Consider the following 25,031-nt stretch of genomic DNA (forward strand, 5'->3'; position numbering starts at 1 on the left):
CTTGGAAGGCAGCTATGCTCACCACTATACCACCAACGCTACCCGTCTAATCCCGTGGACGGTCACCAGACCCTTCCAGGTCGCTGACCCATTTCCCGCGTCACCCCACGAGGGCCCCGACCCCCTCGACAGCCGCCGTCTGCGCTCTTTCTGGCCCCACGCGCGCCTCCCGCACACACTCGCTGTCCTACTCTCGCCTCCTGGCTGCTGCCACCACGCGCCAGGCCAGGCCATGAGGCCACGGGGACCGGGGTCACCCAGGACGGCTGGGCCAGGTCCCCGCGCTCACCTGCCTGTGCCCACCGCTCGGGCCCTGCTCGTCGCCCGCCCCTTCCCACACTCGCCGCCTCGGCGGGGCCTGGGGGTCGTCGGGGCCAACCCGCTGGCTAAAAAATAAAGCCGGCTCTCCCCGTCGGGGAATCGAACCCCGGTCTCCCGCGTGACAGGCGGGGATACTCACCACTATACTAACGAGGACCGCGACGCTCCCCTTTCCCACACCGCGACCCACCATCCCGCACTGCTTGGCCTTGGCCCCACCAGCTCCTTCAGCTACATCCCCGACGACCACGACCTCGGAATCCAGCCCGGGAGCGCCCGGGATGCGCAGCCGCCACCGCCTCCTCCCCGGGCGCAGAGCCGCCGCCCGTGAACCGAGCGTGGCCGAGCCCCTGCCCTGCCGGGCCGCAGAGCCGGGGCTGACGGCGGAGCAGCGCCCGGGGCCCAGCCGACGGCCGCCGTCCAGGCTGCTCGCACAGGCCGGGGCGCCCTGCGGGGTCACAGCGCGGATCCAACGGGACCTGGAGGGACTCCGTGTGCACCACGACGACGGCGAGGTGACACAGGGACGGGCGCAGGTGGTGGCGGGCGGCGAGCGAGGCCCACAGCGTTGGCACCCAGCCCAGGAGCCTAGGAGCGCCCGGTAGAGTCCTGGGCCAGCGGGTTTGCAGTTTTCTGCTCAGGGTGGCCGAGCGGTCTAAGGCACTGCGTTCAGGTCGCAGTCTCCCCTGGAGGCGTGGGTTGGAATCCCACTCAAGCTTTGTTTTTGTTTTTGTTTTTGTTTTTTACCATCCCACCAGATCCCGAGAGATGCTTAGAGGAGAGCAGGATCCTCTCAGCATGTGCCAACCTCTGCTGCCCCGGAGCTGCCACCGCCTTCTGCCAACAGAGAACCTCGTCCTCGCCCACCACCACCTCAAGCCGCACACATCAGCCCAACCCTCGGCCCACGGCCTCTCGCCAGATCCATTCCCTGCGCCTCCTGCGGGAGCGCTTCTTGCTGGGCTCTTTCCGGGAGCCAAAGCTATCTAGTGGGGACAAAGTTATTTACTGAAGCCACAGCCAAGTAGAAAGCAAAGGTCATTTAGTGGTGATCTAAAGCTATGTAGTGAAAGAGTTATCTAAGACCCTAAATCATGGGTTATAGATTGTGAGGACATCCGTTTGTTAGAGCATCCGTAAGATATCTTTAGAAAACATCCTTATGGCATCTTGCAGGTACAATATTTAACCCATGAAAGCACTCTTCCTATCTCCTGCAGCAGTAAATTAACCTTCCCCCTTTCCTGCCTTCTCCCTATATATGTTGGGTAAAAATTTCTAATAAACGGAAGCTTTGATCAGATGAACAGACTTGACTTCATTCCTGCGTCTCTTATTCCTCCCCTCCCCCATTCTTTCCAATCTCCCCCTTAGGAACGCCGTTGAAGCCCGAGGCAGATCGGGGCAGTCTCTGGTCCTGAAGCCTTCGTCTCTGCACGTGCCATAGACACACACACACACACACACACACTCCCTACTCCACGCACCCCTGACTTGGTGCGTCCTCCCGCAGGCCCGTCCTCCCATAGGTCGGCCACACTGACCCAGAGCTGGTGCGCAGGCGGGTCATGAAAGGCCCCTTTAATGTTTGTTTAAAAGTGTCTCAGGGGGAAAGAGAGATGGTTCAGTGGTTCAGAGAACTGGCTCCTCTTTCAGAAGACTCGAGTTCAGTTACCAACACACATGCACACACACACACACACACACACACACACACACATAAAAATAAAAATTTCTGTTAAGAAACGCTGCAACAACAAGAACAAAGCCATGCATGGTGGCCCACGCCTTTTATCACAGCAATGGGGGCAGGGGCAGGCAGATCTCTGTGAGTTTGACGCCAGTCTGGTCTACTTAATGAGTTCCAGGACATTAATGTAACCAGAGCTACATAGTGAAACCTTTTCTCAAAACAAACAAAAAAAAAAAAAAAAAAAAAAAAAAACCAACCAATCAAACAATAACAATCCTTCTGTAAAATCTTTTCTGATTTAGTCAGTCCTGTGCTGTGTTCCTTGTCTGTTACAGCTCCTTCTATTGGGTCATTATTAAGGTCCCCATCTGTATGTTGAATCGTGGATTTCTACTTTTTCTTTCCTTTTCCCCCTATTCCCCACCGCCCTCTATTTCTTGAGACAGCATTTTCCATGTAGCCTTGACTGTCCAGGAACTCTCTCTGTCGTCCAGCCTGGTCTCAAACTCAAAGAGATCTGACTGCCTCTGCCTCCCAAGTGCTGGGATTAAAGGCCTGCACCACCACTGCCCAGTGATTTCTACTTCTGTATTAACGTTCAGACCCAAGGAATGTTTTAACATCAGTGTTCTTTTCCTCCTAACTCACATTTTTCCCCAGTGACCTCCAAGTCTGTGGATCCTAGAAAGGACTCTGTAGAACAGATCTAACTTGTATTCACTCTTGTTTTGTTGTGTCTTGTTTTTCGTGGGTTCGAATCCCACTCCTGACAAGCTCACGTTTTTGAAATCCCACCCGACCCGAGAGACCCCATCTGCACCTCTTTCCAGAACTTCTCCAGCGCCGCCACACACTCGCCAGCCCTGGAACCTTTTCTGCCACACCTGTGCCTGGAAGAGAGCGTCCCTTGTGCTGCTCGGGAGCGGGTGGGGTGCGGGGTGGGAGAAAAGGATGGCGGGGTCTGTGGGGGGTGGCATGGTGCTCGAGTTGCTCCCCTTGGGGGAAGGTGGAGCGAGGAGAAGGCTGGTCCCGAACACGCCCATAGTCCAGTCCAGCGGCCCGGTGCCACCGCCTTCTGCCAGCAGAGAACCTCGTCCTCGCCCACCGCCACCCCGAGCCGCTCACGGCGGCCCAGACCTCGGCCCACGGCCTCTCGCCAGATCCATTCCCCGCGCCTCCTGCGCCTCCTGCGCCTCCTGCGCCTCCTGCGGGAGCGCATCTTGCTGGGCTCTGGACATGCAGGCTTCATCTCTGCACGAGCCTTAGACACACACACACACACACACACACACACACACACACACACACACACTCTCTACCGCCTCCTCCTCCCTCTACCTCGCACCCCTGACTTGGTGCTCGCAGGCCCGTCCTCCCGCCGGTCGCCACCCGGACCCGAAGTTGGCGCGCAGGCGGGGCCCGCGGCATCGCGCTCCGGCCCCCGAAAGCCCCGCCTCCTCCCTGCCCCGGTGCCCTGGACCCCGCTCTCCTCCCGTCCCCGCTTCCCACACGCGAGCCTAGAGGCGCGGACGCAAGCTCCAGAGCGGTGGCGGCGGGGTCGGAGGTGGCGGTGACATCCGGGGCGTGGGCGGCCCGGGGAGGGGTGACGAGCGGCCCAGGCGTCGGTCCGGAGCCGGGACTCTCTGTGGCCCTCGCCCGGGGCTGCAGGCTCCATCTGTCCACGACTCAGAGGCTGTCGGAGAGAGCAGCTCCCGGTGCTGAGACCTTCCCGGCACAGGCTGTGGGGGCGTCAGAAGTTAAATATTGGCACAGCATGGGTGGTTCAGTGGTAGAATTCTCGCCTGCCACGCGGGAGGCCCGGATTCGATTCCCGGCCCATGCAGACATCAGCTCCTTTTGGAGACCTCCGAGGTCCACAGTGCTCAGGTCCACTAACAGCGCACAGCACAGCTCCTGGACACTTCTGGCTGACCTCCAGACCTCCAAGGTTCCAGCGCCTCTCCTCACCTCAGGCAAACAGGTTTCACAACACTGCCTCGATCTGCCAGAGCTACAGTCCACTTCAAAGCACTTGCATTCTTGGCCTCCCCTGACACACTAGTGCCAGCCCCTAGCTCCACTCAGGAGGTGACCCCTACCCCACCCAGACCTCAGGACTCCCATCCTGGAAGGCCATTCCCACACAGCGTCCCTCTTCCAATGGACTCCTCTCTGGTCCCTATTTGTGCCTCCTTTGCTCAGAGGCAAGTCAGCGTGCCCAAGAGGGTGTGCCTTCTTGCCCCACACCAATTTGTCCTGAATGGAGGCAGGGGGGCGTGGAGTGTGGATCCACAGCAGAGCGCCTAATCCTCCGGGTCTTTTTCTCGGATCTGCAGGTGGACAACCCGGACCTCTCCGGTCTCTGTGTCCTGTTTTCTCTTGTTCCTACAGATCGGTGGAGGAGAGACAGACCCAGACCCAGACCGAGACACATGCTCATACACAGGCAAAGGGAAGCGCCCTCCCAGACGACCTCCTGCTCCGCACAACCTCAAAACGTCTGGTGACTCCTTGGCTCTGTCCTGGATTCTTGCTCACAGGCTAAGATCCGCCAGACGGGGCCTCTGGATCCGGGAACTTGGCAAAAGGTGAAAATGCTGCGTTGGCCGGGAATCGAACCCGGGTCAACTGCTTGGAAGGCAGCTATGCTCACCACTATACCACCAACGCTGCCCGTCTAATCCCGTGGACGGTCACCAGCCCCTTCCAGGACGCCGACCCATTTCCCGCGTCACCCCACGAGGGCCCCGACCCCCTCGACAGCCGCCGTCTGCGCTCTTCCTGGCCCCACGCGCGCCTCCCGCACACACTCGCTGTCCTCCGGGCGCTCTCGCCTCCTGGCTGCTGCCACTGCGCCCCAGGCCAGGCCATGAGGCCACGGGGACCAGGGTAACCCGGGACGGCTGGGCCAGGTCCCCGCGCTCACCTGCCTGTGCCCACCACTCGGGGCCAGCGCGTCGCCCGCCCCTTCCCACACTCGCCACCTCGGCGGGGCCTGGGGGGCGTCGGGGACGGCGCGTTCCAGGAGCCAGACATGGAGCTCGAGGCCCGGGGGCCTGGCAGCCGCTGAGGCTGAGCGGGACCCCGAGCTGGCGCTGAGCCTTCGGGCCGGGAGCTCAGGCCCCAGGGGCAGAGTCCCCGCCCGCCCCGCTGGCTGAAAAAAAGATAGCCAGATCTCCCCGTCGGGGAATCGAACCCCGGTCTCCCGCGTGACAGGCGGGGATACTCACCACTATACTAACGAGGATCGTAACTGCTCCCTCCCCCACACCAGGACCCACCATCGCTCTCCACTTGGCCTCGGACCCGCCGGCTCCCTCGGCTTCATTCCCGGATGACCACGACCTCCTGGGAGCGTGGGCCCAGGGTCGCACCTTGATCCCCGCCGGGACTGGAGGTGAGAGTATCGAGGCGCACAGCCTTGGGCGTGTCAGGTGACAGGTGTGGGCACAGCGCGGGGGGTTCCCTGGCAGAATTCTCGCCGGCCACGCCCGAGGCCCGGGTCTGTCTCTCGGCCCAGGCAGAGTCCAGTCCCTATTGGTCCAGAGGCCCACAGTGCCGGACTCCAGCTACAGCGCTGGCCATTCTCGGCCTCCCCTGAGCACACTAGGGCCAGCACCGAACTCCTACCAGGAGCCTCCTCTCGGCGGACCCGACACACCCACACCTCAGGACCCCACCCTAGAGGACCGAGCAAGGGATTCTTTTCTGGTTTGGGTGGACACGTCTGTGCCTGAACCGTTTCCCAGTGTTGATTTCCACCCACTGCACAGTTCAGTCCGAATTCCTTTCCATGCCTGGCTTGTCCCAGTCCGCGGACCTTGGCTTGTTCCTTTGGTCCTGAGTCCCCATTGTTGGACCCCATGTTCCTGAGTCAGGTAGTGTCCCAGCCCGATGTGCACTGCCAACCCTCACAGCTTCCGGTCTTTGTGGCTGTCCTCAGGGCCAGTGTCTAGGCCCTTTCCTTTCCTTTTTTCCTTGCAACCCTGTGTCCCTTATTCACTCTTCTGAAGAGATTGGCCAGGTCTTGAGTCCCCTCCTGCTAACTGTGAAAATCGCTCTCATCTCCGAATTCATCTGTAGATTTCAGCATACTGCCAATAGTCTCCCCCATCAATATCACATGTGAGGTGTCCTCCAGGTTTCTCCTTGTCCCTCTCAGGCACATCCCGACTTCCTGGCCCCCCTTCCATTGTGCTGTCCTTCCATTTCCTGGCATAGACTTCTTTCATGTGATCAAAACCAGCCCCTGGTTTTTTTCTTTGTTTTGTGCTGTTTTCATGCCTCATCATGGCAGTTTGGTGGTTAAATGAAGTCCATTAAGCAGACATCAGCACTTTTTCTCTACTGTGCCTGTGACCTCTCCTGCACTGGCTTTTGTCCTACCTCCTCCTTCTAGTTGTGTGTTTTCTTTGGTGGAGATTGCCTTAGATCCCATAGGAAAGGAGTTGTTATGCTCAATCAACTCATGTCTCTAAGGCACTGGCAGGCCCATCTCTCCAGCTATGTTACACTCTAGTCGGTTGAGTCTGTTGTCAGTCAGAACTGCTGGTGACAATTCTCTTCTAATGGCCCCATTGACTCTTTACCAGATCCATTCCCTGAGCCTCCTGCTGGGCTCTGGTCCTGCAGGCTTCCTCTCTGCACGAGCCTTAGACACACACACACACACATACACACACACACTCACACTCACACACTCACACACACTCCCTACCGCCTCCTCCGCCCTCCTCCGCGCACCCCTGACTGGTGCTCTCAGGCCCGTCCTCCCGCCGGTCGCCACCTGGACCCGGAGCTGGCGCGCAGGCGGGACCCGCGACATCGCAGTCTGGGCTGCGCGCGTGAGCGTCGCTCCGGCCCCGAAGGCCCGGCCTCCTCCCGGCCGCGGTGCCCTGGACCCCGCTCTCCTCCCGCCCCCGCTACCACACGCGAGCCTAGAGGCGCCCGGACGCCGGCTCCAGGGCGATGGCGGCGGGGTCGGAGGCGGCGGCTGGGTCGGAGGTTGCGGTGACATCCGGGGCGTGGGCGGCCCGGGGAGGGGTGACGAGCGGCCCAGGCTTCGGTCGGAGCCGGGACTCTCCGTGGCCCTCGCCCGGGCCTGCAGGCTCCATCCGTCCACGACGCAGGGGCTGTCGGGGAGAGCAGCTCGCGGTGCTGAGACCTTAGGGCACAGGCTGTGGGCGCGTCAGAAGTTGAATACTGTCACAGCATGGGTGGTTCAGTGGTAGAATTCTCGCCTGCCACGCGGGAGGCCCGGGTTCGATTCCCGGCCCATGCAGAGCCCAGTCCCTTTTAGTTCCCAGGTCTGTGAGGCCCACAGAGCCCGACTCCACAGAGCACAGCACAGCTCCTGGACACTTCCAGCTGCCCTCCAGACCTCCAAGGCTCCAACCCTTGTCCTCACCTCAGCCAAACAGGCCCAATTCCCTTCACAGTCTGCTTCAAAGCACACTAGCGCCAGCACCTATCTCCTCCCAGCCCCCTACCCCGCCCCTCTCAGGACTCCCACCCTAGAAGGCCATCCCCACACAGCGTCCCTGCTTCCAATGGACTCTTCTCCAGTCCGGAAAAAGTCCCTAGTTGTGCCTCCTTTACTTTGAAGCAAGTCAGCAAGCACAAGAGTGAGCCTTCTCGCCCCTAGCCATCTTCGCTCCATGGCAGCCTGGAGCGTGGATCCACCAGCAGGTTGCCAAATCCTCTGGGTTTCTTTTCTGGGACCTGCAGCTGGCAAAATCCCGCCACTGCTGGAGAACGTGGTTGGAGTCAAAGGCAGCTGCTGGAAAGCAGCCCCATATCTCCACTCCTGGGATTAAGACAAAAATCATAATATTTCATATTATTTCCTAAACAAACCAAAATCCCAAATACTCAGTACTGTCCTGCCATTCACAGGACAGGCCGTTTGTCTCCTAGACTAGATGGTCTCCCCTCTAAAGCTGCTGCTCCCCTTGCTGGTTATCCCAAGGTACTGGCCTCTCCAAGACCCATGCCTTCACTGGCTGCATCCTCTGCTGGGCTCTCTTCGGGGCTGCTGTCCCTGCCAACATGGAGGTGCCAAGCCTGGACTGCTCCCTGGACCCCTTCCAGTCACAGTGGGGCTTCCTCTGCATCTGAGGCTGAGCCTTCAGGAATGTCCTGTCTCAGCCTCTCCTCCCAGGACTCCAGCCACGCCCTCCATCCCCAGGCCTCAGCTGCTGCCAGGGCTCCATCCCATCACCCTTACAGTCCACCACAGCCTGGCTGGCTCCTACACTTTCTCCAAATGGCTGGCTAGCAACCGATGCAGCCCGGCCACCTGGGCAACACAGCGTGTGTGTGCTGACCTTCAGGAGATCCTCCCAGAGGATTGCAGCCCAGTGGTGCTGCTGTCTTCTCCATCACGGCTGGCCTCCCAGCTCCAGCTGAACACCATCAAGGACTGTCCCCGCACCGCCAAGGTTTCACCTTGCTGGTCTCACGCTCATTAGTCACTAATGATTCTTCACATCCCGATGATCAGGACTCTTGATTCAAAAAACCAAAGGGCCCCAACACAGTCTATTGGGGATTCTGAAATGACCCTCTGAAAAGAACCTCCTGAGCCAGGCCTCCCTCGAGTCCTCTGAATTCTCCACAACATTCTCTTGCAAGCTCTCCCAGGAGAGCACAGGAGGCCGGGGCATTCTTGGAGCTCCTACATAGGACAGTGAGAAACACCTATGTTGTTCTTACGTTTGCCCTAGATACAACACTTCTACTGGAATTCCAGGACACAAGACCACCTGCACAGGGACGGCACGCTCTGGCCACAACTCCCCCGACCTGAACAGCTCCCCTACCTACCCGCATCTGGGCCATACTGCACAGGCTCGCCTGCAGGCCCCTGCTGTGAAGCCATTTTCTCAGTTCAGAGTACCTGTTCATGCAGAGGTGTCAAGTGAAAAACACCTAAACTGGCACAGAACCACAGGAACGTGGATCCTTGCGGTTGACACGCAACGCCCTCTGCTGGACACCTGCTCGCGGAGGCTTGCCCGTTGTCTGTTTCGCACTGATGCTCTCCCCAAACAGAGGTTCCCTGGCGCGCTCAGGGGGACAGACCTTTCCGGGACGCTGGTTCACCCTGGTGCCTCCCCGTGCTCTGCTTGGGACTGGGAGGGCTTCAGGGCAGGAGTGGGGTGGAGGCGGGGGAGGGAATGGCAGAGTCTGTGCTCCCCGGGGTCTGCCAGCTCCTCCCACTGTGCCTCCGATTGAGGTGCAGCTCAACCCACCGCTCAGCACTGAGGATCTGACTCTGCCCCGGAGTGACCGGCCAGGTCCTGACCGAGGGAACCGGGCAGGGAAAGCCACCGCTGGCCAAGAGGTTCCGCTCCAACTTCCCGACTCACGCTCACACCAGCGTCCCCACTCCTCCCCACCCCTGCGGCCAGGGATCTCAAGAAACGACCTCCTGGCTTGGCCTCATTTCACCCGAGCAGCTCTGGGGGCTGGAGGGAAATCGTGGGGCTTCTGTCCCCGAGATGCTGGCTGCAGTCACCACACCGTGGGCCTTCAGCTCTCCTGGGACATAGGGATCCGCACTGACAACTCTACGGGGTTAGAGGTTCGCTCCACACACCCTGGCAGTCCAGTGTCCACCCCACCACCTGCACCTGCACCAGCACCATATTCCGATCACCGATATTCCCTGGAGTTCTTCAGAGCGGTATTCCATTCTGTGTTTGCACATGTCTCTTCCACCTCCATGCCTCCATACATCCGTCTGTCTGTCTATGTCCGTCTGTCTGTCTCTTTCTCTCTCTGCGTCTGTGCGTGTGAAATGAAAGAAATCTCTACAGTTGTTTGAAGCTGACGTTCCTCGTGAGGAGTCCAGGGAAGCTGACAGGGAGCATGTGCTCCCTGGGACGTTAGAGATGCAGGTGAGACAGGGGAGGCAAGAGAGCAAGTGGGTGGGGTCAGCTAGAGGGTTGTTGCAGACGGAGGAGCAGGCGATCAGGGGCTGGAGTCAGGGGCTCAGGGAGGGGATGAGGGTTTATGTTGGGGATCTTGTGTCTGAGAATGGAGCGTTGGGAGCTTCCAGTGGGAAAAGGAAGGTGTGAACAGAGAGTGTGTGGGTGTGGCCGCCGGTTTGGTCAAAAGCGAGGGTATGTTGTTTGAAGTGTCCAGAGAGAGTGGAGGATTGGCAAAATGCAGAGAAGAAAAGAAGATTCCCTGACCGGGAATCGAACCCGGGCCGCGGCGGTGAGAGCGCCGAATCCTAACCACTAGACCACCAGGGAGGACTGCTTTTGGGGCTCTGCCTCTCGCCTCCTGGAGCCACACCAATAGCCACTCTCAAACACCCGCAGGCACTCTCAGACACAGCGCCCTCAGGCCAGCTTCATGGACAGCCCAGCCGTATGGCACCTGCCCCGCTCATCCCTGCCCTATTTATAAGTCAGTCAAAGTCACTTAGGTTTACCAAGACCTTCTACCGCATGAAGTCCAAGCCCCACTGAATATGTCAGCAAAGTACTAAAGTCGCACAAACACTTCTGATATCCACGCTGAATCCAGTTTTTAAAAAAATATTCTTCTGAAGACATAGGGTCTGGCCTGGAGAATTAACATTATACCTACCCGCCAGTAATACTTGTGTCTTCTTTGTGGTCTTTCAGACCTCAGGTGGAGATAACCACGTGTCCTTAACAGTTTATCTAATCCAATCTGTCAGCGATGAATTTCCCTTACAGTATCTCCCACTAGGTAGCCAGTGTTTTAAGGAGAAGTGGGTTTGTTTGTATTACTCAAGGGTTTGTTTCGTTTTGTTTTCCCCTCAACAACACTCAAGTCTAATCTCACTCGACCCTACATTCCAGAGCCTCACAAACCAGATCATGAAAGGTCCCTTTAATGTTTGTTTAAAAGTGTCTCAGGGGGCAAGAGAGATGGCTCAGTGGTTCAGAGAACTGGCTGCTCTTTCAGAAGACTCGAGTTCAGTGTTACCAACACACACACACAGAAATCAAAATGAAAATTTCTCATAAAAAATGCTGCAACAACAAGAACAAAGCCATGCATGGTGGCCCACACCTTTAATCCCAGCAATGGGGAGGCAGGGGGTAGGCAGATCTCTGTGAGTTTGAGACCAGCCTGGTCTACTTAATGAGTTCCAGGACAGCCAGAGCTACATAGTGAAATCTTTTCTCAAAACAAAGAGAAAACCAAAACCAACCAATCAAACAATAACAATAACAAATCTTCTGTAAAATAAAATCTTTCCTGATTTAGTCAGTCCTGTGCTGTGTTCCTGGTCTATTACAGTTCCCTCTATTGGGCCATTATTAAGGCCCCATCTGCATGTTGAATCATGGATTTCTACTTTTTCTTTTCTCCTCCTCCTCCTCCTCCTATTCCCCCCACCCTCTATTTCTTGAGCTAGGGTTTCTCCTTGTAGCCTTGGCTGTTTTGGAATTCTCTTTGTAGACCAGGTTGGTCTCCAACTCAAAGAAAACTGCCTGCCTCATGCCTCTGCCTCCCAAGTGCTGGGATTAAAGGCCTGCACCACCACTGCCCAGTGACTTCCACTTCTATATTAAAGTTCAGACCCAAGGAATGTTTTACAATCACTTTAACTGTGTTCTTTTTCTCCTAACTCGTGTTTTTCCCCAATAACCTCCAAGGTTCTGGATCCTAGAAAGGACTCTTTAGAACAGATCCAACTTGTGTTCACTCCTGTTTTGTTTGGTTTTCCCAGCTCCCTCGACCTTAAGAAACAGTAAGCCAGCATGTCTGTCTCATCCTCCCGTTATTCTAATTTTCCCGCCATGGCAGAGGCTGATGGAGGCACCAGGCTCACATCCTTTCGAATTGTAATTCCTCCTCAACACAAGCAAGTTCCTGCTGAGGAGCCATCCTGGCTCCAACAGGCGTGTTCTGTTACACACAGCAGTGACCGCGTAGCCTCTTTAGCAGCCTGTCAACATTCTCCAACCCTATCTGTTACTGTCAGGGGTTATAATGTTAGGCCCAGTAAGAGCCTAAATATAAGAAGGTATGAAGAGAACTCAAGAAACTAATCATCCATCGATGCAAAAACGCAAGCGGTTCCTCTTGACCGTTGCGCTATGGGGTCACCCCTGCTGGTCAGCTAGGAGTGGCACCAGGAAACAAAGACCTTAGGTTTTTAAAAGACACAAGGCGGTAATCTCCTGGGGTTGCTATCTTGGCGATTTAGGATTGGATGAGGTGTTTAACTTTTAAAATAATTGCTTAGTTCTGGTCACCCTTAGGTCCAGTCAGCCCTGTCGTAAATATCTGATCTTCAAGTCAGTTTGGAATTTCCTGCCATCCACAGTTAAATGTGGGAGGGTGATTAACTCATCCCATGTCTGTTCTGAGGAGTGGGGATTACAGGCTTTGGATCAAAGGTCAGGAGAAGGATTGGGGCCATTTGACCCAGTTTCCAAACAAAGCCCATCTCACCAGCGCCAGCCGGTGATTTTCTCTCCATTTAGTAGAGATCTCTGCTTGTTCTCTTCCTTATCTCTGCCTTCACAGATAGCTAATATCAGGAACTTTTACATTCCTCAGCTCTCTGGAGAAGCACTAATTAAGCCTAAAACTTGCAAATATAAGTTATAAGGCAATTAAAAGAAACATAGGTTACAAAGTTAGTCTGATTCTTTCAATAAAGTGTGGTTTCAGTCTTTAAGCATTCTCAGGGTATGTCTAGACTCACCTGGTGAACCCCACTAACTCATCAAGAAGGCACGCCCCTAGATACAGCATGGAAACCGAGAGCCACTCTGAGATCGCAGTTCTCAGTAACAAGCCTTTAGTGTCTTAGCCCCTGCAGCAAGGCCCGAGTAACCACCGAGTAAGCAAGGGAGCGTATCATCACACAGGACGTTGGGGGAAATGTGGTATTTGGGGGATTCCTGTGGCAGATGGTTGTTGGGAGCCGCTGTTCCAGCAGCTGCTTTGATATTTAAATCTCAGCGGAGAGACTGCTTTTACCAGGCCTTCACTGAAGCCAGGGAAGGTTTTCCAAGTCCGCCTCCTTTTGTTTGTGACAGCAGGTGGGAGAGCTTGTCAAAATCACACCTCTTATTACACCTCTTATTTCACCTCCTTGTGAATTTAATCCATTGTGCTGAGCTGTTTTTACTCTGGCTTAAAAGCACTCTGAAATAAAGCCAGGGGGCTGGTCAAATCTAGTCTCCACTAGATCCTCTAGGAAAGGTCCCATGTGTTGTGTGTTAGTTTATTTATTTTAATCCTCATTTCCGACTCAAGAACCATTTGACTCTGCTGGTGTGCTCCAGCAAATTGGCACCCAGACGTGGGAGTTTATGGCCCATTACCTAGGGGGACTGTGGGATTATTATTAGGAAGAAGTAGTGCTACTACGAAGGGAATTTTAATAGCTCCTGGGGTGATTGATGCTGATTTTGAAGGGGAGATAAAAATTAGGTTATATTCTGACATTGGGCCATCTTACACTCAAGGAGTAGCTATGGCTGCAACCCTACAAGGGAAAACTATTAAAGAGGCATTATTTCAGCAAAAGAAAGGCCCAAAGAAGGGAGTATCTGGAAATTGTTATGGTTGTGGACAAATGGGACATCAACAAAAAAATTGTCCTGATTCTAGTAAGAAAGGAGTCAAAAGGCACCCGGTCTATGTCCAAGATGTAAAAGGAGAATGCATTGGGCTAATGCCTGTAAGTCTAAAAGAGATGCTGCAGGAAACCCTTTAATACAGGGAAACTGGAAAAGAGGCCAGCCCCAGGCCCCGCAACAATATTATGGGGCACTATAGGACATGGTCCCTCAGCAAGGAAATCCATTCAGGATCTCTGTAGAGCAACCGCAGGTAGCGCAGGACTGGACCTCAGTTCCTCAGCCTACACAGTATTAACTCTTGAAATGGGAATGCAGGCCCTACATACAGGAGTTTATGGCCCATTACCTAGGGGGACTGTGGGATTATTATTAGGAAGAAGTAGTGCTACTACGAAGGGAATTTTAATAGCTCCTGGGGTGATTGATGCTGATTTTGAAGGGGAGATAAAAATTATGACACACTCTCCAAATGGAATTTCTGTAATAAATCAAGGTCAAAGATTAGCTCAATTAATATTTCTTCCCCAAGTTCAGACAAAAAAAAAATGCAAGTAAAAAGAAGAGGAGAGGAGATGCAGGTTTTGGATCCTCTTGATACTTATTGGGTACAAGCTATCGATCCCAATCGGCCTGAACTAGTGTTACAAAATAATGGAAGAAAATTTACAGGGTTATTGGATACAGGAGCTGATGTCTCTGTCTTAACTGCTGATCAGTGGTCTATGCATTGACCTAAACAATCCTCTACTACACAGTTATGAGGAATAGGACAAAGCCAATGTCCTGAACAAAGTAGTGATGAATTAACTTGGAAGGATGAGGAAGGACATGAGGGAACTTTTAAACCATACATTATCCCTGGCCTTCCTGTTAATCTGTGGGGTAGAGATGTGATGAGTAACATGGGAGTATATCTTTACAGTCCTAGCAATGCAGTTACCAATCAGATGCTTAATTCAGGGTTAGAAAAATCTGGACAAGGTATAGCTCAGCAATCAGTACCTACCCCAAGAAATTTTAAAAAGAGGTTGGGCCATTTTTAGGGGAGGTCACTGAACAACCTGTACCCCATGCAGGTTCAATAACATGGAAAGCAGATGATCCTGTGTGGGTGAATCAGTGGTCTCTTTCCCTTAAGAAAATTAAAGCTGCTGAGCACTTAGTACAGGAACAGCTTGATAGTGGCCGTGTTGCTCCATCAAACTCACCTTGGAACTCCCCTATTTTTGTTATAAAAAAGAAAGCAGGAAAATGGAGACTTTTACAAGATCTCAGAAAGATAAATGAGACCATGGAGTTAATGCGAGCCTTGCAACCTGGATTGCCTACCCCTTCTGCTATACCTAGAGATACTTTTAAAATTATACTAGATTTAAAAGATTGTTTTTATACTATCCCTCTTGCTCCTCAAGATTGTAAAATATTTGCTTTTAGCATGCCATCAGTAAATTTTAAAGAACCTATGAAGAGGTATCATTGGCTTGTATTGCCTCAAGGTATGGCAAACAGTCTGACCTTATGTCAAAAATTTGTGGCTCAAGCTGTTTTTAAAACTAGAGAAGCATATTCTGTGTATATTATTCATTATATGGATGACATTTTACTGGCTCATAAAAATGAAGGGATTTTATTAAGTGCTTTTACACACTTACAACAAGCCTTAAAGGATCTAGGTTTAGTAGTTGCACCAGAAAAGGTGCAGAGAGAGCCACCTTATTTGTATTTGGGACATAAATTATATCCTCAGACCATTATGCCTCAAAAAATTCAATTAAGGAAAGACAACCTAAAAACTTTAAATGATTTTCAAAAGTTGTTAGTGATATTAATTGGCTAAGACCCCATTTGAAATTAACCACAGGATGGCTAAAACCACTTTTTGACATTTTAAAAGGAGAGGCTGATCCTTTGTCAAAAAGGGAACTTACCAAAGAAGCTCATGATGCTTTGCAAAAGATAGAATTAGCTATTGAAAAGCAGCATGTTCAATATATTGATTATTCAAAAGAATGGTGTGCATATATTTTGGCTACTGTTCATACTCCAACTGCTGTATTGTGGCAAGAAGGACCATTATTATGGTTGCACTTGCCTGTGTCTTCTGTTCAAGTTCTGACACCATATTATGAAGCAGTGGCTAGTTTAGTTCAAATGGCTCGCACAGAATTTCACAAGTATTTTGGTAGAGAGCCCTCCTTAATTGGAGTCCCTTTTACCAAACAGCAAGTAGATTGGTTATTTCAAAATGCAGATTGTTGGGCCATAGCTTTTGCTCATTATTTAGGATGTATTAACAATCATTATCCAAAAGATAAATTACTTCAATTTGCCAATGAGCATGCTTTTGTATTTTCTAAAATAATTAAACAAAAGCCATTATCTCAAGTTCCAACAGTATTCACTGATGGATCTTCAAATGGAAAAGCTGTATATGTACTGCAGAGACAAACTTTTGTTTTGCAAACATTGCCAGCCTCACCTCAAGTTGTAGAATTAGGAGCTGTTGCTGCAGTCTTTAAAAATATGGCTTCTACCTCTTTCAGCTTGTACACTGATAGCCATTATATAGCTAAAGCCTTGCAAGTGCTAGAGAATGTAATACATGTTAAAACGGCTAATAAACAACTACAAGATCTATTTAGAGAGATTCAACAAAGTATTTGGAGCAGTGTGCAGCCTTGCTATGTAGGGCATATTAGAGCTCATTCAGGGCTCCCTGGACCTCTAACTTTAGGGAATGATTTAGCAGATCAAACCACATGTTTGGTTGGATCAACTCAACAAGAATTGGCTCAAAAATCTCATGCATTGCTGTTGGGATCAGTAAGCAGGCACTTCTATGGCTAGCCCCATAGACCGGTTATCAGGCATTTGTAAAGACACCCTGACCACCTGGAATTACCTGCGCATGCCCTTGATCACTCTATAAGAGAACTGGAACCCTCCCTTCTCTCTCTCTCTTCTTCCTCTTCCAGTCTCTTCCTCTCTCTTCTCCTCTCTCTCTCTCTCTCTCTCTTCCTTTCTCTTTTTCTGCTCCCCTCTCCCCCTTTCCCCTAATAAACCTCCCACGTGGAACTGATCTCGTGGTGTGATTTGTGAACCCAAGTGTAACCTTTACATTCGCACACTTTCTAACATTGGTGCATTTTGGCTGGGATAGGTCCCTCCAATTAGATCACCGAGCGGGTAATGCCGACACCCACCGGACCTTTTGGAAACCTATTTTTTTTTTCTCCAAATCCACCCGAGATCTCCACTTCCCTTCTACCAGTTCGCTACAAATTCATCCAACACCGGCTAAATTGGCGAGTTCACTTTCGGTCACCATACCCCTTTTACTAAACCACATCTCTACTTAGGGCCTCAGTTTCCCCTGGGAGAGCTTTCTACGATGTGTTTTTCTCTACCTGCTCTTGCATGAAGCCCTAGCTAGGCAAAAAAAACGTATCCTTTCAGCCGTGCCATGGGGCACTGGGCCTCGGTCGCTGGCCATTATCTGACGAGATATTGTACCAGACTGGACCGATTTCTCTAGAGACTCGTCTTCTTCTGGGATGCCATTAAAAGGCCTCGTCTCTCTCTCGCCTCCCGATGGGAAACGCCCATACGCTGCAGTCTGTTCCCCCAGCTTTCTTTCTCCTTCGCTCTAAAACTCCTCTCTGTTCCTCCTGTTCTCCTACTAAACTCCTTCTAACCATTAAACTAAATCTAAGGAGTTCTGCCTTTGACCCAGCGGATAAAGTTTCACCCCGCCGCCGCTCCACTCCTCCTGCCTCTTGCCCGGGTGGCCACAGGCGGTTGGGCCCGGGTCTTCACCAAGGTAAACAGCCTGAGTTGCGCCAGTCCCAGCGGCGGACAGCGCCGAAATCGACTTTTCAAAACTTGGTAGGGAGTTTTGCAAACTTTAAAATTCCCGCAAAAATGCCTGGGCGCAGCCATCTTGGTTTTGGGAAAAATGGGCGGGACCTTGGTTACGTCAGAGGCTTCCACGTGGCCAGCGCCATCTTTAATTCGGGCAAAGAGGCCCAGCCTCCCGTGTGCCTCTCTCCAGTGCCATCCCTCCACCCCTTTCCCAAGTGGCTTCTATTTAAAAGCTCTCATCCTAATTCCTATATTCCACTCACATATTTTCAAATGCTTTATATAATCTTTATAATTTTCTCATTGGGTTTACATTCCTAGTTTTTTGGGGTTTGTAAACTGGGCACAACATTGTGGGGGCTCATCCCGGGACCCCAAAGACTCCAGGAACCTGACCCAAAGGTTTTTATGCCGGCCGTAAGTGTAATGTTTCTGTGCAATGTTTGTATGTGTAGTACTTTCTGTTCTCTGTTCTAAAAATTCCTCAGAGCTTGAGGTGTCTGTATCTGGGTAGCAAGATGTGATCAAGGTGGTCACAGCTGCCGAAGTTCAGGGGGACGCCCCTAGCTTCATCAGTATTTTCTGGTTAATGTTTTTTTGTCTCAATGTCTCTGTGCAGTATTTGTTTGTGTCTACCTTCTGTTTTCTGTTCTGAAAGGCCTCAAGAAACTTGTTTAAAATGTGTGCCTATGTGTTCATTAGATCTATAAACACATATGTATAGGTTACCACCTTGTGACTTCTCTCCTACAAAAGGGGTACTTTATTTTGATATTGCAAAAACGGGTTTTAAAAAAATTGTTTAAATGTTTAAGGCTATAAAATGTTTAAAGTTTATCAGGCATTTGGGTATGACGATGATCTTAGGTAGTCTGACAAAAAATTTGAAAGTTTCTCGATCCTTTGGGGGAGAATAAAAATACTTTAATATTTATTTTATCAATTTTACTAAATGAAACCCTGCCGTATTGTTTGTGCTAACTGAGAAAATTGCAGTTTTTAAAATGTATCTAGTGGAGAGCTGTTTGTTAAGCTGCTTTGTTTATGGAAAAACATGTTACCACCCTGGTCTTTACCTTCAGAAAGAAAAGAGGAAGTTTCAACAAGTTCCTTAAAACTTGTTCTAAGTTCCTTAGAGTTTATGTGACCTTGGACCATCTTGTCTGCTACAGGGAAGTTATTTTAAAAAGAATTTGGCAGTTTCAGAACTCCTCTTTGTATTAATGTAACTTGTTTTTGTTTTGCCTATAACTAAGCAAATTGTACGTAGACTCTGGGCTCCAGCAGGATCATGTCAGAATGGAAAGGATTTTGATGAGAGTTTTATGTTGTCTGAAAAGCAAGAGAGAAAGCAAAAAAGTAAGAATGTCTGGTTAAGCCAGAAAAAGGAAGCTAGAAACCTGAAGATATATAGGATGTTGCAGAAAGTTAAAAAATGTATTATAAAAAGCCAGAGAGTTAATATGATTTAAAAAAAAATGTATTTTGAAATATGTTGTACCTCATTTAAAAGGCTGGTGATTCCTCATTACAAAATGTTTTCTTATGCTCTTTTAAGGGGAAAAAATTCTGGCTAATAGGTTTGGTGTGGCCAGAATAATTCATATAGTTTAAAATTGTTCTGTTATGCAGTTGGTTCTAAAACTTATTTGATCATGATGTTGGAACTTTTGGTTGTGCGGGATTATGGATGCTCCACAGTGTTTGCTGTATCATCAGCAGCACCTAATGGCTATGTTTGGTATTGTCAGTCGCAGCCTGTGCTAATGCTAACACATGGCTAGCCGCCATGATGGTTCAGGGATAGCGCGTAAAGCTGTAGTTTTGATGCCATATTTGTTTAGGGATTTCAGCTGAGTTCAGTTACACATGGCCAGCCGCCATGCTGGTCTGGAGATAAAGAGGGTAGAACCATAAATTTGCGATCATTTTTGTTTAGGTCTGAATTATGTTCAGTCGTCTGATTAGTGTTAAATGCAAAGCTTTTTACTGTTCAATTTCAATGCAAGTAGTAGGAGCAGAAAGATTTGCTAGCCTCTCTATGAGCTGTATCTGATTAAAAGGTTTGCTTTAATTTTGGTTCAAAAAGAGCAGATTTAAAGTTATACTAACAACTGCAGTTGGTTAAGATGTTAAGCTATACCTAGTGTCTTTGTTTAGGTTTTTTTACACAGTTTAGAGCAGATGATAAAGACAAACAGTAACTCAGATATGCTGGCCCTCAAGCTTGTCAGAAATCTGAATATGGCATTTTAACATGTGTAAGTTTATTGTGACAGAAAGTCCCAAAATCCTGGCAGTAGCTCTCCAAGGTCTCTGAGAAGATTTGGGCACAATGACAGATGACTTTGACTCAGGATTATGGTATGCTAACCACTGGACAATACTGCCCCAACTGGCCCACTGCTAGGGCCCAGCCTAGACTGTGGACAAAGCCGGGGGAACATCTGAAGAGCCATTGTCTCACATTGTGAGAGGCAAGGTGAGGTCAATCTCTTCAGTTCCTGTTTCCATGAAAGCAGTAGAAGCAGTCTCTCACCTTCTGTGCCTGGCTAGACAGCCTCTGTTCAGGATGCTGTGAGACACAGGAGCCAGGGATACTGCCTAGATGATGGACTAACTAGTCATCTCTGTCATTTTAATTGGCACATAAATTGGTATATTTATTTAGCTCATAACTTATCCTTCTCAGGTCTCTGATCGCCCTGACGGCTATGCTAAGCTAATGGTAGCTTTGCAGCTAAAGAGCAGACAATTAGATCCACTGTTAGCTCACTAATCAGTTTAAGATATATCGCTAGATAAAATGTATATAGTTTATGTAGGGTCTAAGGATAAAAGGAGTTTAGGTTATAAAAATACAAGTTACACATATTTGAGAGTCTTAAAAAGTGTCTTAAGTTTGATAATTCAACTCATAAATGTTTGAGGTTCTAAAAAATGTTTTAAGGTTGGTAAATGCAAGTTATAAAGGTTACAAGGTCTAAGGTGATTTAAGGTATCTTAAATAGGCAAAAAGGCTTAATATTTCTTCCTGTTGTTCTGCTACTGTTGTATTAACTGTCCAGGGTTTTGACCTTTATCAGTAAAACTCTAATTTATTAATCTGACTCTGATACAAAAACATTCCACTATACCACTATTCCACTATTATGGTTCTAAGCTCAAGATTGTAAGCCTCCATAATGCCTATGCTTATACTAAAGGTTAAGATCAGTAAATTTCCCTTTTATTTCATAAAAGGCTTTTGCTTTTTCAGAGTTCACCTTAAAAAATACTTATGCCGTTAACACATATGTATGTCTACTGCCTTTTTCTCAATGCACAATACAATTGTGATACTAACATGTTTAAAGTTTTATCTCTTTCTTAAACTTAAAAGTAATTCTTGTAAGCTGCAGAAGGTCCACCTAAATCTACCTCTCAGGACAACTAGATTCCAGATAAGTACTGCACTTATTGCCTATTTCAAAAGGTGGGACTCCTCCCCTTTCCCTGGTTTTGGGACTTCCTTTCCTGGTTACCAGACTACTGTTTACTGCATGCAACCACTGGCTAAATTGGTGAGTTCACCCCATTTTCTCAGCATAAACTCCTCTCTTGCCAGACCACAGAGCTCTGGCAACTTCCTACTATCTTTTGAGACAGAGGGACTCCCCCTCAGCCGTAGCCTTAATTATCTAGGTTTGACCCTCTATGCTGACTTTCATTTTCAGGCACACTCTCCATTGGGCGGTACACCCCCTCTACAGGTTCCTTCCCCACCTCGCTCACTCATGGGAAGGTCCCCTTTCGCATACGGTTCCTCTACTTCTCTGCCCCCAATAGGAGATGTCCAAATGCCTGTCCCTCCAGACAGGCTGGAGAATTCCAGGTTTCTACACCTAGTGCCAGCTGGCATTAGGGCCGCTAAGTTTACATGCTTCTGTAACCAAACCTCACCTCAATGACAAGTCAAAAACAAAGCCTTCTTTAAATATTGCCAGTGACTGGGTAAATAAAGGTTCCTCCAGGTAGACAGAGGTTCCCATGTACAAACCTCATCAATCCAAACCTTTCAATGTATACCTACAGGATTTTCTCTATACTCAACTTTATCTTTTGCCTATATATATGTTTCAGTGTTCTGCCAGACACAGATGTTTCCTATAGCCACAACAGCGCCAACGCAGCTACAGGTGTTCAACTCCGACCTCACGGACTTCCAACAAGCTGCAGGTGTTCAGCTCTGACCTCACAGACTTCCAACAAGCTGGACCTGTACCTTCCCTCCCAGCCATGGGTGTTCTCACAGACCTGGAAAAGCATCAAAGCAGCCTATTCTTCCTGGACTTGGTCAACACTTCAGCCTTTTGACCTCCCTACAGCACCCCCAGTGTCAGCAGGAAGTAGCCAGAAGAGAATCTACGCCCGTTATTCACTTGTTGTTAACAAAAGGCTGAAGTGGTGTGCTTCAGGACCAGGACAAGCAGCTCTAGGTTCTCCCAATGCTCCCCAGTCCCTACCCGCTGCCTTGCATGGCTGGCAACTCTCCATTGACAACCCTCTACCCTAAATTTTCCAGGGCAGAGACTTCTCTTATTCTTAACCTTGCAATCTAACCATTTTGTTACTATAACTCTTCTCTCTCTCAACCTTTTGCATGACAACCAAGAGCTGCTTCCAATGAGCCTAAATTTATATACTTTAACTTACCTTATAAAAGGCAGCCCAAGCTCCCTATTTTTAATTATAGAAAAAGGGAGGAATGTTGGTTGGAATCAGTAAGCAGGCACTTCTATGGCTAGCCCCATAGACTGGTTATCAGGCATTTGTAAAGACACCCTGACCACCTAGAATTACCTGCACATGCCCTTGATCACCCTATAAGAGAACTGGAACCCTCCCCCATCTCTCTCTCTTCTTCCTCTTCCGGTCTCTTCCTCTCTCTTCTCCTCTCTCTCTCTCTCTCTCTTCCTTTCTCTTTTTCTGCTCCCCTCTCCCCCTTTCCCCTAATAAACCTCCCACGTGGAACTGATCTCGTGGTGTGATTTGTGAACCCGCGTGTAACCTTTACATTTGCACGTTTTCTAATAATTTCATCATCAAAATAGCAAGAGCTTAAGAAAACAATTTAATATTACCATAGAAGCCGCTAGACAAATTGTAAGATCATGTTCCTCTTATCCTGAACATTTTAATGTACCTCATTAAATCCTAGAGGCTTGACTCCCAATCATTTGTGGCAAATGGACATAACTCATGTCCCAGAATTTGGGAAACTAAAATATGTTCGTGTAACAGTGTAACAATTGACATTTTTTCAGGATTTATCATGGCAACTCCCTTAACAGGAGAAGCCACCAAACATTGTTGTAGGCAGTGATTAATTTTTGCTATTGGTTTATCTTCTAGTAAAGCTTGCTGCTAATCTTAAACAGCTGTATAATCAAATCACCACACAGAGACTGGGTTTTTAGTTAACCTAGAACACAATGCTGGGCAATATTTACTCCCTCCTAAACCTCTAAGCCCTCAGTTTCCTAACATTTAGATTTCCCACATTATACTTGCTTTTTGTGAAATCTTAGGTCTGGTTCATGCTTCACGTCCTCCAAGTTCTCTCCTCCAGCTCTGCTCTCCTAGCTCTCTTTGCCCCTTCTCCTCCCACTCATCTCCTGCCTTCTGGCTCCTCCCCTCTTTCCTGTCCTCTGGCTCCTCCCATTGCACAACATTGTATCTAGTTGCTTTATTTTGTCCTGTTTACACAAGAGTGGAGACAGGATGCTTATAATGAGTATCACAATGCAATATCTGGATTGAAACCAGAGAGTTGGGGGTGGGGAAATCAGCATTTGAATTAACAAAGGTAAGGCGTATACCTTTTAAAAGAACATTATACCAACAAAACATGTTCTAAGTCATTGCTTAAAGTGTTTTGCTGCAATTGGTATTCCTTCCATTATAAAAACTGATAATGGCTCAGGATATATGAGTCTAGCTTTTCAGCGTTTTTTGTGTGTAAATGAGAATAAGTCAAAATGGGCCAAGGAATTTTGGACTGAGCCCATGGATCTCTTAAGAACCAATTGCAAAAAATAAAAAGGGGGGCTATATCCCCAAACACCACAGAATTATATTAATTATGCTCTCTTTATTTTAAATTTTTTGAACGTGGATATACAAGGCCGTTCTGCGGCTGATTGATTTTGGCATCCTAATACTAAAGATAATTAAGCCCAAGTAAAATGGAAAGATCCAATTACTGGAATATGGCAGGGCCCTGACCCCATATTAATATGGGGAAGAGGGCATGTTTGTGCTTTTTCCACAGGACGCAGAAGGAGCCAGGTGGATCCCAGAGAGGCTGGTGCAATTTGCAGGAGTTGTTCCCCAGAAGGAGGATGTTCCAGCTGCAGACAATCATAAATTCTGTCCTGACTGAGAACGAAAAGCTACATTGGACTTAAGCTCCTGACCTGTCTTTGTTTCATTCTGCCCCTGGGAGAAGACGTCATGCAGAGAAACCTCTTATACAATGAACTGGACTTGATTGTTCTGTTAATGAGGACAATTCTCAACAAAATCAGGAATAAAAAAGAGGACTGACCATGAAACTTTGGTCTGACTTTGGTTTTCAGCAGACCAAAACAAGCTTGCTTCAAAAACTCTTGGGAGGCCCTGTAACTGCCTATGTAAATTCTCCTTTTGCTTTGTTGTTTGGAAATGTTAACAAGATTCAGACTTTAATGTTACTTGACTTCAATGTAAACTGACAAACTGTGTTTGTAAGCTTTGAAATGGTTCTGATTGTTTGACAGCCTTTTACTATGGGTCCTGTGAATGTTTCTCAGACTTGGTATTTACACAGGAGTTATTTGTTAAGTCACTTTTATGGAGTGTTATTTTGGACTTGGCTTGAGATAGGAGATGGCTCCTGTCGGTGACAATTAAAACCTGCCTGAAGGCCTTTTAAAATGTCAAAGCTGAGCTGATCTGCATAAGATTAAACCCCAGTGTCTACCCTAGCAGAGGTTGGTAGTCAATGACGAGTAATGTTTCTCTGGGATATATTCAACCCAAAGCGGGACATGAATGATGGAATTCATGTACCAATGACAGGTAAGAATATATCTTACGAGAGAAACAACCTAAGACAGGCACAATCTTCTGCTCCATAACTCTTAAGTTATGGTTATATTTTAAAAAATTAAAAAGGGAGACCAATTGGGAGCCGTTGTTCTAGCAGCTGCTTTGATATTTGAATCTCAGCAGAAAGACTGGTTTTACCAGGACTTCACTGAAGTCAGAGAAGGTTTTCCAAGTCCATCTCCTTTTGTTTGTGACAGCAGGTGGGACAGCTTGTAAAAAATCACACCTCTTGTTTCACCTACTTGTGAATTTAACCCATTGTGCTGAGCTGTTTTTACTCTTGTAGTCTGAAATAAAGCCAGGACTAGAGCCTCTCAAAAGTCCCATGTGTTGTGTGTTAGTTTATTCATTTTAATCCCCACTCCCCGACTCTAGAACTGTTCGACTCTGCAGGCAGGCTTCAGCAGATGCTCTGCCCTTAGACTGTTCAACTTCAG

General features: G+C 49.1%; 6 non-coding genes across 6 annotated transcripts; 2 read left to right on the forward strand and 4 right to left on the reverse strand.

Moving 5' to 3' along the window:
* Window positions 1-405: 405 nt before the first annotated feature.
* Trnad-guc (transfer RNA aspartic acid (anticodon GUC)) lies at window positions 406-477 on the reverse strand. Its single transcript has one exon. It is a non-coding gene; the product is annotated as a tRNA-Asp (tRNA).
* Window positions 478-3,786: 3,309 nt separating this feature from the next.
* Trnag-gcc (transfer RNA glycine (anticodon GCC)) lies at window positions 3,787-3,857 on the forward strand. Its single transcript has one exon. It is a non-coding gene; the product is annotated as a tRNA-Gly (tRNA).
* A 755-nt stretch (window positions 3,858-4,612) lies between these two features.
* Window positions 4,613-4,684, reverse strand: Trnag-ucc (transfer RNA glycine (anticodon UCC)). Its single transcript has one exon. It is a non-coding gene; the product is annotated as a tRNA-Gly (tRNA).
* A 505-nt stretch (window positions 4,685-5,189) lies between these two features.
* Window positions 5,190-5,261, reverse strand: Trnad-guc (transfer RNA aspartic acid (anticodon GUC)). Its single transcript has one exon. It is a non-coding gene; the product is annotated as a tRNA-Asp (tRNA).
* Window positions 5,262-7,224: 1,963 nt separating this feature from the next.
* On the forward strand, window positions 7,225-7,295 carry Trnag-gcc (transfer RNA glycine (anticodon GCC)). Its single transcript has one exon. It is a non-coding gene; the product is annotated as a tRNA-Gly (tRNA).
* A 2,908-nt stretch (window positions 7,296-10,203) lies between these two features.
* Trnae-cuc (transfer RNA glutamic acid (anticodon CUC)) lies at window positions 10,204-10,275 on the reverse strand. The gene has a single exon. It is a non-coding gene; the product is annotated as a tRNA-Glu (tRNA).
* Window positions 10,276-25,031: the final 14,756 nt, after the last annotated feature.

Source organism: Psammomys obesus, unplaced genomic scaffold (genome assembly GCF_907164565.1).
Source record: "Psammomys obesus unplaced genomic scaffold, mPsaObe1.curated_primary_1811, whole genome shotgun sequence".
In the NCBI taxonomy this organism is placed as follows: domain Eukaryota; kingdom Metazoa; phylum Chordata; class Mammalia; order Rodentia; family Muridae; genus Psammomys; species Psammomys obesus.